This window comes from Aegilops tauschii, chromosome 5, assembly GCF_002575655.3.
Source record: "Aegilops tauschii subsp. strangulata cultivar AL8/78 chromosome 5, Aet v6.0, whole genome shotgun sequence".
NCBI lineage: Eukaryota > Viridiplantae > Streptophyta > Magnoliopsida > Poales > Poaceae > Aegilops > Aegilops tauschii.
Genome location: NC_053039.3, coordinates 364,914,218 through 364,928,775, shown reverse-complemented (window position 1 = coordinate 364,928,775; position 14,558 = coordinate 364,914,218).

Genomic DNA, 14,558 nt, shown 5'->3' with positions numbered 1-14,558 from the left:
GAATGGTTCCATTTTTGCGAGAAATGCAGTACCTTGCAATCACTTTGGCGTTATTAGCAGGCACAAGTGTAATTCGACCATGCCGGGAAATCGATCCAAGAACTGCTACAGGGGGCAATTTCTGTTGACATGTAGAATAAAAAAGAATTGTAACATATCGTTGAAGATATATATAGTTTATGAGCATCAACATTAAAATAAGACTTTTTACCAGTGTTTTGTGCACACAATTGGTCTTGTTCAGTGTGTGCACCATAGGTCTAATTAATCCCATTCAAAATCCAGCATTCAAACGCTGTGCCATCTCTGTCAGATTATCAACAAAGTTTATGACATGCTTCAGGTCCTTCCAGTGAAATTCGGTACGCTTAGTAACATACAGATCATTCACTATGCATCCAACATATCCTGCTTAAAAGGTGGAAAGGTATTATTTATTCAGAACATGGCAGAAGAATATATAGTGCGCATAAATTGGTAAATAGAATTTGTTGCTGCCTAGGAACGGAGTCAGAATATGATATCACAATTGGTTGCTTAAATAGTGATCAATTGGTTGCTTAAATAGTAATATGACAGCATGGAGAAAGTTTAAAGGACACTAACCTCGATCAGACTTTGATCGGCTGATGACGTTGGGGAAGTAAACATCCATGTTAATTAGACCAGGCTGTGGTGCAAGCACTAGAATTTTAGTGCCAGCTTTCATTTCATAACACTTAGACATTTTTCTCCAAAGGTCCGCATTAAAATAGGAGTGACCATCTTTATCAAGTTTTACGCTAACCGTCATTGTAAATCCATGTTGTGTTGTCAATATGACATCCTGGGAGTCATCAGCAAAGTAAAGCCCAAGATTTCCTTCTACTCCTATTCTTGCAAAGCAAGGGATGTACTGCTTGAAATGAAAATTAAGATCGTAAATTAGATATATTGAAATAACAGAGCAAGATGCAAATATGGGAGTAACAGATAGAACAGATCCATATATAGATGAAAGCAAAGTCCAAAAATATAGAATTAAAAATAGATAATGTAACAAGAATTGATGCAAATATATAGACAATGTAGCAACAGACGGTATATGTTCACAAATTTAGGCCATGCCGACCGTGGTAGGTTGAGATTGAACATACCGAGCACTCCCTAAAGTCATCCGGAATGGTGAGATAGAACTTCGTTTCCGACTGGCCACGACCACAGTTGCCCAATTTGTGCTCGCACTGTGGACACATGAATGAACACCCACGAATCAGCTAGAACAAAAATGATTCCACGGTGATTTCCGCCGGTTGATTAACAGCGACGGATGGACTACGATAAGAGATGAGTGAATATTTTGCTAATTAAGTTGATTACCTTCTCCATGAGAAAAATCCCCGGCCCAATCCCGCAGAAAACCCGAGTCGACGAGAGTCTAGAATGTGGGTGCGGATAGGCGGCGGAAAACAGTAGGGGCGAAATCCGGTGCCGTTTGGAGCACGACCTACGCCCACCGCCAACAGCCGTCGAGCTTAGGGTGCAGAGTTGCGGAGGAGTCCGCGACGAGTGAGTGGGGACGAAGTGGGCGAGGGTTTTCTTTTTCCTTTTTCATGTGTGAGTGAACACACACGGTTCGCAGAGGCGACGGAGATGAATCGTGTGCGATAGTAAATCACCGAGATTGAATGGGAATCCAAATTTGCTTTGTCCTTCATCCATGAGTTTTTTTCTAAGATGAACATAAACCCTGCTAATCATCGTGTTCAAATTTGACACTTTTTCGGGTTCATTTACAATATTTAGGGGATTATGTGCATTTTGTAGGCATTAATGCACATAATTCAAATTCAAACAATCGGTGCATGAAAGGGTGCACAAGAACGGTTTGGAAAAACCATACCCGTGGTATTTAGAAATTTCTCAAGCCTTTTACAAGGAATGGGCAGAGATTTCAATGGAATGTGTGGCAATAGTCAACCACAAACGCGTCATTTACTGGGTTATCAACTATATATAGAACAATGAAATATGTGCTTGAAAAACATGACGGCTGGCGTGGTGCCATGGTATGGCCTCACCGTGCCCTGGTTAAAAGCTGAGAAGGTTTGATTTATGTCGTCATGCACGCCCTTCATAAATCGAACCATCACTGAGGAAGTTCAATGCTTTCGAGAGGGAAATCACCAAGATTGAAGGGGAATCCAAATTTCCGTCCTAGTTTGTCATTCCGTTTTTTCCAACGATCAACATACCGCCTCAAATGCAACGTGTTCAAATTTGACATTTTTCCGAACGCATTTAACATATTTAGGGGATTATGTGCATTTTCTAGGCATTAATTATGCACATAATTCAAATTCGAACAATCGGTGCATGAAAAGGTGCACAAGAACGGTCTGGAAAACCATGCTCGTGCTATTTAGTACATTCTCATGCCTTTTACAAGGAATGGGCAGATATTTCAAAGAAATGTGTGGCAATAGTCAACCATAAACGCGTCGTTTACTGGGTTAACAACTATAAAAAAAATGAAATACATGCTTGGAAAACATGACGCTTGGTGTGGTGCCATGGTATGACCTCACCGTGCCCTGGTAAAAATGTCGTCATGCACGCCTTTCATAAAATGAACCATCATCGAGGAAGTTTCATGGTTTCGAGGGGGAAATCACCAAGATTGAAGGGGATCCAAATTTCCTTTGTCCTTTGTCCACGAGTTTTTTTCTATGATGAACATACAACCTGCAAATCACCAAGTCCAAATTTGGCATATTTCCGGGTTCATTTGCAATATTTAGGGGATTATGAGCATTTCCTAGGCATTAATGCACATAATTCAAGTTCAAACAATCGGTGCATGAAAGGGTCCACAAGAACGGCCTGGAAAACCATGCTCGTGCCATTTAGTAAATTCTCATGCCTTTTAAAAGGAATGGACAGATATTTCGATGAAATGTGTGGCAATAGTCAACCACAAATGTTTGTTTGTTGGGTTTTCAACTGTCTAAAAAATGAAATAAATGCTTAAAAAACATGACGCCTGGCATGGTGCCATGGTATGACCTCACCATGCCCTGGTAAAAATTTGAGAAGGTTTGGCTTATGTCGTCATGCACGCCCTTCATAAATCGAACCATCACCGAGGAAGTTCCACGCTTTCGAGAGGGAAATCCCCAAGATTGAAGGGGAATCCAAATTTTCTTCGTTCTTAGCCCTGGAGTTTTTTTCTACGACGAACATACACCCTGCAAATCACCGTGTTCAAATTTGGCATTTTTCCGGGCTCATTTACCATATTTAGGGGATTATGTGCATTTTCTAGGCATTTAGTGCATATAAATCCAATCCAGCTACAGGTGCACGGCTGTGATGTGAGGGACGTGGATTGCCGTTCGATCGCGGTGCATCCTACGGTGCACATGCGCGATCCGCGTGGCTGGGGTTCCGGCCAATCATAATGCAACACACAATAGGCTCAACGCACACTGTTTCCGGAAGCGACGGAGATGAACCGTGTGCGATAATGAACGAGCAAAATTGTAAGGGAAGCCAAATTTCTGTTGTCGTTGAGCTCTTGAATACCACCGCACTGTACGGCTGCCCAGCCCCTCCGTCCCAGAGCTCTCTCCAGGCGTCGTCCATGGCACCGTGGCGCACAGTAACTGGTAAGGAAGTGATGGCATCCCGTCGCGCCGTGTTACTCGCCGCCCGCGACCGCATGGTAAGGAAGCGATGGCATCTCGCCGCGCCGAGTTCATCGCCGCCGGCGGCCAGACAATTACATGGGCGGACTTTGAGGCTGCCATGACCGAATGGGTCATGGATCTAGAGGCGGCCAAAGCCGCACAGAAGGAGCGGAAAAGGCAGAAAGCTATCAAGAAAAGAGAGTCCTGCCGCCGCAAGAAAAAAGAGGCCGCACGCCGTGGTGAGGAGAGCTTGGCGGAGATCAAACCACGGTGGGTTGCCGCCTACAAGGCTGGGAAGGAGAACACCGACGTCTGGCCAGCATGCCCCAATGGCAGCATGTGAGAAGTCGTTTAACTTTGTAGTATTAGAGCAAATTACCAGTAGTACTTTAAGTTTGTAGTAATAATGTACAATGTCGGTAAGAGCATCCTTTGAGGGCTTTGAGTGTTGATTAGCATGTGTGCCTGTGTGCGTTTTTTGCGTTAATCATTAGAAGATCACAAAACACACGGTTTCTATGTCGTACCCGTCTGCATTTTTTTGCGTTAATGACCCATAAGTCAGTTACCTGTGCGATGTTTCCTAATAAACCAGGCGTACCATTGACCGAAAAAATCAAGTACACATGTACATTTTTTGGAGACGGGATCTGCCAACTTCCTTTTTTCTTGCACACGAGTATTTTACGCGCTTCGTCTGTGTTGTGTGTTTCCCCCACCCAAGTTTCAAGTTTCACAGCGAAATTTTCATTAGGCGCGCGATTTCAGAATTTATTCCTCCAACCACATCCCCGCCCTCAGTATCCCCCCTTGCGCCTCCCCCTACCGGCATCTCAAACCGCCGCCGCCGCAACCACAGCTTCAACCACATCTACGTTCTGCTCGGATCCAGTCAGGTAACCCACCGATCTCTATCACGGCCCCGGCCTGATTGCTTAAATGGCACCTGCGAAACATCCTCATGCCTCCAAACCCCCCCGCCAGGAAGTGATGGCGATCCATGGCGCGATGGCCACTGTGCGTGTTGACCCGGAGGAACACCTCGCCTCCGCCGCCGCAGCCGACATGGTGTAGGCTCTGGCCCAGATGAAGTCCCCCAGGGACTACCCCCAGGACTTTACAGGTAAGATCTGACCAGCTAAATCTTACCAATACCACTTGCAATGGCTATGATTTGTACGGTTGATGTATTAAGCATGTTCGTGCCTTGTTTATTTCAGTATTGCACACTGTGTGATGTTCAAATATTACCGTGTCCAGCTCAATTTCACCAATACCAGCAACAAACTTACAATACATGACTCAGGATATCACTAGAGATGCTGCCCATTTGCTATTTTTAATGGATGCTAACCCTGTTGTACTTAACACGCATGTCCATGTACTTACGCAGGGTCATAATGGCCGATGCTTTTGTTTGCCGTCGAGGTGAGCTGCATCCCATGTCTTACAGTACTTCACATAATTTGTGCAATTGCAGTTTAACTTCTACCATTTACTGGTTGCCTGTAGGTACACATGTCAGTGGCACTGATCCACGCTTTGACCCGGAGGAACAGCTCGCCTCCGTCGTCGCTGACTTTGGGCGGGCTCTGGCCAAGATGAAGTGCCCCAGCAACTACCTCTCAGGACTTACCAAGTATGTACTCACCAGTTCAAGCTTACCAATACCAGTTGCAATTAATGGCTATGTTCTGTACGGTCGATGTATTAAGCATGTTCTAGTAAACATGACTAACACGTTTTTGCTACTTTCCCTACCTTTTTATAGACATCTGGGCAATTCTCTGCTCTGGCAGCACCTGCCTTGTGATGTTTAACTATGCCAATTGCATTTTTATCAGTACCGGTTTCAATGTCTATTAAGCATGTTGCAATTAACAGTTGAATCCATTTTTAAACAGTTGTATTTCAATGGCTACAAACTTACAAAACATGACTTAGGATGTTGTTAAGCCTGTTGCAATTAACAGTTGTATCCATTTTTAATCTGTCCATTTGCTACCATGCTACTCTCCGCAATGAAGATGTACTAGAGATGCTGCTCATTTGCTATTTTTGGTGGATGCTAACCCTGTTGTACTTAACATGCTTGTCCATGTACATACGCAGGGTCATAACGGCCGATGATGTTGTTTGCCGTCAAAGTTAGCTGCATCCCATGTCTTACAGTATTTCACATCATTTGTGCAATTGCAGTTTAACTTTTGCCATTTACTGGTTGCTTGTAGGTACACATGTCAGTGCCACTGATCCATGCTTCGACCCGGAGGAATAGCTCGTGTCGGGGAAACGACACCTATGGGATCACTGGAATCCCTTCTACGGTTGGCGGGCGCGGGGTTGTGAGAAGAGCAGGTCTAACAGGAAGCACACAGATCGTTTACCCAGTGTCGGGTGGTTGGTGCGACATATGCCAACGGATGGCTTATCTGTGTGGGTGCCAATAAGACGTCGTCGGTGCCTGGAAACGGGATGAGGCGAAGACATGCACGCCGGCGGATCTTACCCAGGTTCGGGGCTCTCCGAGGAGATAACACCCCTAGTCCTGCTCTGCGGGGTCTCCGCATAGTCACTAGATCGGTGAAAGTAGCTACAATCGCTCCTAGAGCTGTTTTGGGGTTCAAGGGAGAAGAAGAACAAGGCTAGCTCTTTCTTCTCTCTATCTATGGTGTGTGTGTTATGTTTAGAAGCCAACTATGATCAGAGGCCAACCCTTTGCATGGGCGCTACGGGGGGTTTATATAGGCCTACCCCCCGGGGGTACAATGGTAATCCGACTGGGAGCTGATCCCAGCCGTCAGTGTCTACGCTTGCCGGCCTCTCCGCCGGCAATTGGGCCCCGCCGGCTGGTGGGTCCCGCCGGCTGCCGGCTTCTTGGTCGATAGGCCGGCCCCACCGCCTAGGGTCTTGTCGGCGGCTGCTTACTGTAGCCTCGCCTCTGATGACGAGGGCTTTGTCGAGGTAAGCGTGGCTATAGTGGGCCGCCTTGGGGGCTCTCACTGTAGCCTTACCTCGTCTTGTCTCCTTAATGGGGCTCCTGCTTCGAGGAAGGGAGTAGCTGGCTTCTGGGGGCCGGCTACGCCCTTGGCCGACTGGGAAAGGCCGGGCCGCCTCCACGCCTCTCTCTGGCTGAAGGGGCCCGCCGCCCGTGGGCCGTACGGGAGTCTGTCGTGGATGACGTCGAGGCTAGCATGGCTACAGTGCCAAGCCGCACGGGAGACAGCCGTCCCGTACGGCTTCCTGTAGCCATGCCCGCCTCGGGCTTCGGGGGTAGTGGGCCGCACTGTGGCCACTCCCCGTCTTGTCGTCGTTATGTGGGAACGGCTTTGGTGGTTGAGGTCTCGGCCGGCCCCTAGGAGTCGGCGTCCTTCTTTGTCGGCTTCTTGGAGTCGGCCACCCCGTAATCGTCCTGGGGAGGGGTTGCTTGAGGCTGGGTCGCTTTCCGGGAGTCGGCTTCAGAGGTAGCCGGCCAGGGAAGGCGGCCCAAATGCTTGGAATGCTTGAAGGCCCGAAGGCCTGATAGTTTTTCTGAAGAACCAGGGGTAGTCGGTTGGGCTACCCGTGGCCATTTACTCGGACAGTAGTCCCCGAAGCTGATTGGGCTTCGAGGTGGAGTAGGGGTTGAGAAGCTTGATCAGCTTCCTATCTTGACAAGCCGGCAGCTGGGAGCCGGCCCTGGTCAGGCGCGCCGCCTGAGTTGAAATCTTCCGGAGTCGGAGGGCGGGAGCCCGCTGGCGCGCGTGCCGGGCCGCGGGCCGGCCACTGCCCGTCTGCGAACCATATGGCCGGAAAGCCTGCCAGCCCACGCACGTGACGGGACGTCGCCGCAGGGAGGGGCCCCGCCACGTACGCGCCCCGGCCCAGGCGCGGATCCTTTGTATCCCGAAACCGCCCGCACGTTCCGTGCGGCAGTTTCAGCTCGCATTTATGCGCAATAATCGCGAGACGTGGGGGGAGCGGGCGCAGTTAACCCCACGTCCGGCCTCTTCGGCCTTGTGAGGCTATAAGTAGGGGGAGGTGGAGGGCGGCAGGCCCTCGCACGCTCCTCCTACTTCCACCGTCTTCTTCCTCTTGCCAGTTCTTGCGACAGCGCCTCGCCGCCGCGCTCTTCCACCGCACGCTCCTCCGCCGCTGCGCTAGCTTTCGCCATGCCTCCCCCACGGAGCAGTATGGCGGGGATTGGGACGGCTCCAACGTGCACGAAGACCACGTCGAGTTCCTCCGCCAGACACGGCGGTTGCCCGGCGCGGACAAAGTGGAGGTCCGTCGCGCGCCGGCGAGGGAAATCAGGCCGGAGCCGCAGGAGGGCGAGCGGGTGGTCTTCCGCTCGCACTTCTTGCGCGGCTTCGGTCTGCCAGTGAACGCGTTCTTCCGCTCCTGGCTCGACTTCTACCAGCTCCAGCCGCACCACCTCACCCCAAACGCGGTGGTGCTGCTGTCCGCCTTCGTCACCCTGTGCGAGGGCTACCTCGGCGTCCTCCCCACCCTTGAGCTCTGGGGGGAGTTCTTCCAGTCGAAGCTAGGCACGCGCATGCGAGGCGTGCCGGCTCAGACTGGTGCCTTCATCGCGTCGCGGAGATCGGTCGCCGACAACCCCTTCCCCGTCATCACGCTGATCCAATCGGTGAAGAAGTGGCAGAAGTCGTACTTCTACGTGCGGAACATCGCTCCGCGGGGCGACTACATCAACCTGCCGGCTTACGTAGCCGGCCCACCGGCGGGCAGGCTGCCCCAGTGGTCCTTCCGGGCGGTGACGCTGACGCCGGCTGGAAACGCCGCCATCGCCCGACTGCGGGTGATGGTCCAGTCGGAGGGCCTGACGGGGCCCGATCTTCTGGCCGCGTTCGTCACGCGCCGGGTTCTTCCGCTCCAGAGCCGGCCTCATCTGATCTGTCAGATGAGCGGCCAGCTCGATCCGAGCCGGATGTGCACCAAGGAGATGCCGCAGGAGGAGGTGGCCTTTATGGTGAACTACCTTGCGAACTGCAAACTCTCCGTGGAGTGGCAGTTCGGCAAGGAGCCGTACAGCCGAGCCAACCCGCCGCCTATGGTATGCTCTCCTTGTCTCTTCTTTTTCTCCTTGTTGCCGAGCACCTCTTGGCCGACTCTGACTTAGTCGGCTTGTTCTTCGACAGAGCCCTCTGCTTCGGCCGGCCGGCGGGTCAGACGCGGAGCGCCGTTTCGTCCCCGACCGGACCGAACATGATCTGGATGACCCCGACCTGAGGGCGGTCGGTATGGACGACGACGTCGAGCTGGGAGGTGGCCAAGCCGGCGGCGAGCCAGGCGGCTCCGGGCTCAGCGCCACCTTTGACGACTGGCCAGACGACGATGAGGCCGAAGCCGTCCCGCGCCGCCAGCCGGCGTCTGGATGCGGCGCGGGTTCCTCTGCTACACCGCCTGCTCGGGGTGAAGGGCAGAAGCATCGCGCCGCCCAGGGTCTGTTTGGCAGCCGAACGAAGAAACCCAGAGGCGGGGCGGCATCCACCAGGCGGGAAGAGGCGGCCGCGAAGGTGGCTCGCTTCCGCAAGGTGGTGAAGCAACCGCAGACCGTGTCGGCGTAAGTCCGAATCTTTCTTTGTGTACTCTCTTTCTTTCTTTCTTTGGTGGTTCTTGAACTCTCGTCTTTTTCTTCAACGATCAGAGCTCCGTTGTCACTTGAGCGGGCGGCTGCCGGCTCCGTCGTTGAGTCGCCAAGGGGCTCTGGGAGCACCACCCACCGCGTGGACCCCCGCGCCGACCTCCAGGAGGCGACGGAAAGGACCGCGCGGGAGGCGCGGGAGGAGCAGGAGGCACGGGAGGCGGAGGCACGGAAGGCGGCCGCCGCCCAGGCGGCACGAGAGGAGGAGGCGGCGAAGGCACTCGCCGAGGCCGCAGCCAGGGCCCAGGCAGAGGCTGAGGCCGCGGCGGCGGCGGGGGAGGTTTTGATGGTCACCCCGCTGCGCGTCATGGCGCCTGGGGACATGGAGCCTTCGCCAGGGGGAGCCAGCAGCGACCAGCCGGGGCTGGGGGGAAGCGGCGACGACGTCATCATCTTGGAGAAGGCGCCGGAGCCGACCCCGCCAACTGGGGCGGCCCAAGGCGGCCGGCCTGATGCGCCGCCTGCACAGTCGGCGGAGGGCGAGCCGGCCGCGAGGGCTGAGGTGGCGGTCCGGGTGCCGCCGAGCCGGCGCGCGGGGAAGGCCGCGTCGGAGCCAAAGCCGGTCGTGGGCTCCAGCTCGTCGGCCCGAGACGCGGAGGCGGCCAGCGCTACCTCGGGGTGGACGCCAGGCAGAGGGACAGCCGTAGTGAACGTGGCTGCACAAGACGTCCGGACCCGGCTCCAAAGCCAAGCCGCGGCGCTGAGGCAGTTCACCGACGAGTTCCTCGCAACGCGGGCGGCCATCTGGGTTAGTATTCCCGTCTTGTTTCTTCTTGATCTTGATTTCTCCTCTTGATCTTGATTTCTTCCGTGGGGGCGCGTCAGCGCACCCACTGGGTGTAGTCCCCGAGTTCCGAGTCGGCTGCTGAGCAGGCGGCTTGGAACTTCTTGGAGGTTTTGTCTTTGCTGTTTTTGTTCTCACTTCGGTCTTCTGTCCATCTTGCAGGACTACCACAAACTTCGAGCGGCCGCCTTCAACTCCCAGGCTCGGGAGCTGACTCAGAAGACCGCCGACCTTACCGAGAGCCGAGGTACGTGATTTGTTCTTTATCTCATGTGGGGGCGCGTCAGCGCACCCACTGGGTGTAGTCCCCGAGATTCGGGCCGACTGCTGAGCAGTCGGGTCGGATCTTCCTTGACGACTTCTTATGTTTCTTCTTCTTCTTCCGTTTTTGCAGCGGCCAACGCCAGTCTGAGGGCACAGCTGGGGGAGTCCCAGACTGCTCTTCGTGCCAAGGATGCCGAGCTCGCCGCCTTGGTGCAGGAGCGCGATCGCCTTGCCAAGAAGCTGGCCGACCAGGAGGAAAGTCACAAGGCGGCACTGAAGGCGGCGCAAGACCGCGAAGCCACTCTCCAGGCCGAGTTCAAGACGGAGGCGGCCGGCTGGGCAGATGCCAGGCAGACTCTGGTCTCCGGCTATGGCCAGATCGAAGATCTGGTTGACGGTAAGCGGCCTACCTCTTCGTCCTTTCTTGCCATCTGCCACTTTGGCTTGTTTTCTGATTTTGGTGTTCTTTTCTTCCTTTCTTCTTCTTCGCGCAGAGTATTTCCCTGGCTATTTGACTGCCGCGAACCAGGCCATCGAGGCCCGTCGCCAAGCGCGGAGGCAGGCCGGCTTTGAGATCTCGCCAACCGCCGGCCGCTCGCTGGAGGAACAGCTCCTGGCGATCCAGGCTCGCATCCAGCCGGCTCACCGGCTGCTCCGCCGGCTTCAGGGTGCCGGGGCGCAGGTCTTGGCCGCCCTCTGGCCCGGCCAAGTGGTCCCTCGCACCCCCAGTCGGACTGCCGACTGGCTGGAGGTGGCAGTCGGCCGCTTCGAGGCTTGGAAGGCCTCGGCGGCTCGCTCCGGCGCCAGGCGGGCGCTGGAGTTCGTCAAGGCTTGGTATCCCACCCTGAGGCTGGACCAGCTGGCTACCTGGCGGCAGCAAGCCGACGCGGAGCTGGAGCCGGCGCGGCCGGCCATCATTCGGCGGGCTTCGGCGATCGCCGACTACACCGACACCAGCGTCTTCGCCCCCGAGGTGGACGACAATGGAGTCGCCCAGCCGGAAGAGTGGTTCGGGCTGGACCCGGCGTACGGTGAGGACTCGGCGGAGGAGATCGACTCCAGCGACGAGGGCGAAGAGGAGGAGGAAGAGGGTGAAGACGCCGGGCCGGCTGGTGGAGTAGCCCGCCAGCCTCAGCCTGACCGCTCCTCCAGCACTACGTCGCGCGCGGGTGCGTCTTCTGCCGCAGGTGGTGGTCAAGCCGGGGCCCGCTAGTCGGCCACTCCTTCAGCCGGCGAGGCCGCCTGCACCGACCAGCTCGGCCTCCATGTCGCGCCCTAGTCTGCCGTCTTTTGCTTTTCCTGTCTTGTTACTCTTTAGAACAATGTTTGGTTAAATTCGCACAATTCCACCCACTGGGTGTATTCAAACTTATGTCTGTTGCCGGCCTGTTGGCGGCTTTATGTATATATAGCTTATGCAATTGGCCTTTCCTTGTACTTTTTCTTGTTGTCCTTCTGCTTTTTCCTTTGCCGCCCTCCCTTGGTTGCCGCCTCCCCAGTCCAACAGTTGCTCCGCAATCTGTAGCCGGGGGAGTGCTTGGCCGATTGGGGGGGGAAGTACTCTAGCTTTGTTGGACTAAAGCTAAGTTTTTTAGGAAGCCGGCCAGTCGGCTGCTCTGGTAGCCGGCAGGCATGTTTGGAGGCCGTCTCTTTGCTATATAGGTTCGTTGTTCCTTAGCCGTTTTTCGTGTGGGCGTCCTTTCTGTCTTTCCTCTTGCTAGTCGGACAGTCAGTTCTTTGAGCTGCGACTTTCAACAAGAGAGGGCTCGGGAGCCGGCGCACTACTTTTCTGACTTTAGGAAAAACTTTCGATATAGCTTAAGGCGGCCAGTCCCCGGGCCGACTAGTCGAACCCGGTGCCGGACAAAAATTCAAAATGTAATAATACATTCATGGATATGACACTCGTCATTCATAGATAAATAAAAGGCAGTCCCCGAGTATTGTTCGGGGGCCTGTTGGTTTGTACTTAATACAAAAGGGGAGCGTGATACATACTGCTTTTCAGCTGTAAAATCGTCTTAGGAGGTTTGCGTTCCATGGTCGCTCCGACTCCTTGCCGGAGTCGTCTCTCTTGCGTGCTCTTGGTTTTTGCGCGTCGATCAAGTAGTAGGAGTCGTTGCCGAGTGCCTTGCTGACGACGAAAGGGCCTTCCCAAGGGGCCGAGAGCTTGTGCTGGCCAGCTGTTCGCTGGATCAGCCGAAGCACAAGGTCGCCCTCTTGGAAGGATCTTGGCTTGACCTTGCGGTTGTAGTAGCGGCGCAGCCCTTGCTGGTAGATGGCGGACCGGCTGAGGGCTAACAGCCGGCCTTCTTCCAGTAAGTCGACGCCGTCTCTCTTGCTTCTTTGGCTTCCTCCTCCATGTACATGGTGATCCGAGGCGAGTCGAACTCGATGTCTGTTGGGATGACAGCCTCGGCACCGTACACGAGGAAGAATGGAGTGAAGCCGGTTGACTTGTTGGGTGTAGTGCGCAGGCTCCAGAGGACAGCCGGCAGCTCTTCGAGCCAGCAGCCGGCCGATCGCTCCAGTGGTACAACCAGTCGGGGCTTGATGCCGGAGAGGATGAGTCCATTTGCTTGCTCGACCTGGCCGTTTGACTGCGGGTGGACAACGGACGCTAAGTCTAGTCGGATGCCCTGCGTTGCGCAGAAACGTGCCAGTGCTCCTTTGGCGAAGTTCGTGCCGTTGTCGGTGATGATGCTGTGCGGCACGCCGTACCGAGTAGTGATGTCAGTGATAAATGTAACGGCAGTCGGCCCATTGAGCTTCTTAATCGGCTTTGCTTCAATCCACTTTGTGAACTTGTCCACGGCAACAAGTAGATGTGTCAGGCCGCCGCGGGCTGTCTTGAAAGGGCCCACCATGTCCAGTCCCCAGACGGCAAAAGGCCAAGTGAGGGGAATGGTCTTGAGGGCATAAGCCGGCAGGTGTTGCTTGGAACTAAAAACTTGGCATCCTCTGCAGCTCTTGACTATTTCTTTAGCATCTTCCAAGGCAGTCGGCCAGAAGAAACCATGGCGGAAAGCCTTGGCCACAAGGGATCTTGAGGCTGCGTGGTGGCCGCACTCGCCTTGGTGGATGTCTTTGAGGATTGCTACTCCTTTTCTGGCTCGACACAACGCTGGAAGACTCCAGTGACGCTGCGCTTCACAAGCTCTTTGTTGATTATTGTATATGCTGCGGCTCGTCGTTGCACTAGTCTTGCTGAGATCTCGTCAGCCGGCAGCTCTCTGCTGACTAGGAACTTGAGGATGGGCTGGGCCCATGAGGGAGCTGTGACTTCTTCTTCTGTTAATGTGGCCACCATGACTCGGGTGGGTGGGTTGGGTGGCGTTGAATTGGAGTCGGCCACCGCTTCTTGTGTCGTTGCAGTCCCCGGGCCGACTGCTGCAGTCCCCGGGCCGGGTTCTGAAGTCCCCGGGCCGGGTGCGACTACGGTAGTCCCCGGGCCGGTTGTCGAAGTCCCCGTGCCGCCTGCGGGATTTCTCCAGTCGGATCCGACTGTATCTGGCGCAGGCGGTACGAAGATGGAATCCGACTCTGGAGACGGCTTGAGGAGGCGCTGTAGGGAGACGCCAGTCGGTATGGCTTGTCGGGTGGAGCCGATCCGTGCTAGGGCATCTGCTTGGTCGTTGTCGGCCCTTGGCACGTGAAGGAACTCGCACCCTTCGAAGTATCCGCTTATCTGCTGGACGAGGAAACGGTAGCTCGCCATGTTCGCGTCCTTGGCATCCCAGTCGCCAGATGATTGCTGGACCACCAAGTCTGAGTCACCGTAGCACAGGATCCGGCGTATGCCGAGCTCTTTGGCTAGCCGGAGCCCATGTACGAGCGCCTCGTACTCGGCGACGTTGTTGGAGGCGGCGAAGTGGATCTGCAGCGCGTACTTGAGCTTGTCGCCTTTGGGAGAGGTGAGGACGATGTCGGCTCCCAAGCCGGTGCGCATCTTGGACCCGTCAAAGTGCATCCACCAATGGGTAGAGTCGGGAGCTGGCGGTAGGTACTGGGTCTCGGCCCAGTCGACGAGGAAGTCGGCCAATGCTTGCGACTTGATGGCGGTGCGGGGTTGATAGAAGATCGTGTAGGGCGCCAACGCAATGGCCCATTTGGCCACCCGGCCGGATGCATCCCGGCTGCCTATGATCTCGGCGAGCGGGGCAGTGCACACGACCGTGATGGGGTGCTCTTGGAAGTA